Source organism: Arachis stenosperma, chromosome 2 (assembly GCF_014773155.1).
Source record: "Arachis stenosperma cultivar V10309 chromosome 2, arast.V10309.gnm1.PFL2, whole genome shotgun sequence".
Classification (NCBI taxonomy): domain Eukaryota; kingdom Viridiplantae; phylum Streptophyta; class Magnoliopsida; order Fabales; family Fabaceae; genus Arachis; species Arachis stenosperma.
The window spans coordinates 27,010,613-27,012,632 of NC_080378.1; the positions used below are offsets into that span (position 1 = coordinate 27,010,613).

General features: G+C 42.4%; 1 non-coding gene across 1 annotated transcript; it reads left to right on the forward strand.

Moving 5' to 3' along the window:
• The first annotated feature begins 1,511 nt into the window (after window positions 1-1,511).
• Window positions 1,512-1,619, forward strand: LOC130964244 (small nucleolar RNA R71). Its single transcript, XR_009080346.1, has one exon. It is a non-coding gene; the product is annotated as a small nucleolar RNA R71 (small nucleolar RNA).
• The last annotated feature ends 401 nt before the right edge of the window (window positions 1,620-2,020 follow it).

Sequence of the window (2,020 nt, forward strand, 5' to 3'; positions counted from 1 at the left end):
CATGCTTCATCTCTATGGTGACAGAGGGATATCCTTGAGCCTTAAACACAAAGGATTCTCCATTCACTTGAATGATCAGTTCACCTCCATCAACATCAATCACAGCCTTTGCTGTGGCTAGGAAGGGTCTGCCAAGGATGATGGTTTCATCCATGCACTTCCCAGTCTCTAGTAGGGATGTAATGGTTTTCAATCTTAACCAAAACATTCTCTACAAGTCCATAAGCTTGTTTTCTTGAGTTGTCTGCCATCTCTAGTGAGATTTTTGCAGCTTGTACCTCAAAGATCCTTAGCTTCTCTATTACTGAGAGAGGCATGAGGTTTACACTTGACCCTAAGTCACACAGAGCCTTCTTGAAGGTCATGGTGCCTATGGTACAAGGTATGGAAAACTTCCCAGGGTCAGATCTCTTTTGAGGTAGTTTCTGCCTAGACAAGTCATCCAGTTCTTTGGTGAGCAAAGGAGGTTCATCCTCCCAAGTCTCATTTCCAAATAACTTGTCATTTAGCTTCATGATTGCTCCAAGGTATTTAGCAACTTGCTCTTCAGTGACATACTCATCCTCTTCAGAGGAAGAATACTCATCAGAGCTCATGAAAGGCAGAAGTAAGTCCAATGGAATCTCTATGGTCTCATGTTGAGTCTCAGATTCCCATGGTTCCTCATTGGGGAACTCATTGGAGGCTAGTGCACGCCCATTGAGGTCTTCCTCAGTGGTGTTCACTTCCTCCCTTTCCTCTCCAAATTCGGCCATATTGATGGCTTTGCACTCTCCTTTTGGATTTTCTTCTGTGTTGCTTGGAAGAGTACTTGGAGGGAGTTCAGTAACTTTCTTGCTCAGCTGTCCCACTTGTCCTTCCAAATTCCTAATGGAAGACCTTGTTTCAGTCATGAAACTTTGAGTGGTTTTGATTAGATCAGAGACCATAGTTGCTAAGTTAGAGGGGTTCTGCTTAGAATTCTCTGTCTGTTGCTGAGAAGATGATGGAAAAGGTTTGCCATTGTTAAACCTGTTTCTTCCACCATTATTATTGAAACCTTGTTGAGGTCTCTCTTGATTCTTCCATGAGAGATTTGGGTGATTTCTCCATGAAGAATTATAGGTGTTTCCATAGGGTTCTCCTAGGTAATTCACCTCTTCCATTGAAGGGTTCTCATGATCATAAGCTTCTTCCTCAGATGAAGCCTCCTTAGTACTGCTTGGTGCATTTTGCATTCCAGACAGACTTTGAGAAATCAAATTGACTTGTTGAGTCAATATCTTGTTCTGAGCCAATATGGCATTCAGAGCATCAATCTCAAGAACTCCTTTCTTCTGACTTGTCCCATTGTTCACAGGATTCCTTTCAGAAGTGTACATGAATTGGTTATTTGCAACCATTTCAATGAGCTCTTGAGCCTCTGTAGGCGTCTTCTTCAGATGAAGAGATCCTCCAGCAGAGCTATCCAAAGACATCTTGGATAGTTCAGAGAGACCATCATAGAAGATACCTATGATGCTCCATTCAGAAAGCATGTCAGAAGGACATTTTCTGATTAATTGTTTGTATCTTTCCCAAGCTTCATAGAGGGATTCTCCATCCTTCTGTCTGAAAGTTTGGACTTCCACTCTAAGCTTGCTCCATCTTTGAGGTGGAAAGAACTTTGCCAAGAAGGCATTGACTAGCTTTTCCCAAGAGTCCAGGCTTTCTTTAGGTTGAGAGTCCAACCATATCCTAGCTCTGTCTCTTACAGCAAAAGGGAATAGCATCAGTCTATAGACCTCAGGGTCTACCCCATTAGTCTTGACTGTGTCACAGATTTGCAAGAATTCAGCTAAGAACTGATGAGGATCTTCCATTGGAAGTCCATGGAACTTGCAATTCTGTTGCATTAGAGAAACTAATTGAGGTTTAAGCTCAAAGTTGTTTGCTCCAATGGCAGGGATAGAGATGCTTCTCCCATAAAAATCAGGAGTAGGTGCAGTAAAGTCACCCAGCACCTTCCTTGCATTGTTTGCATTATTGTTGTTTTCGGCTG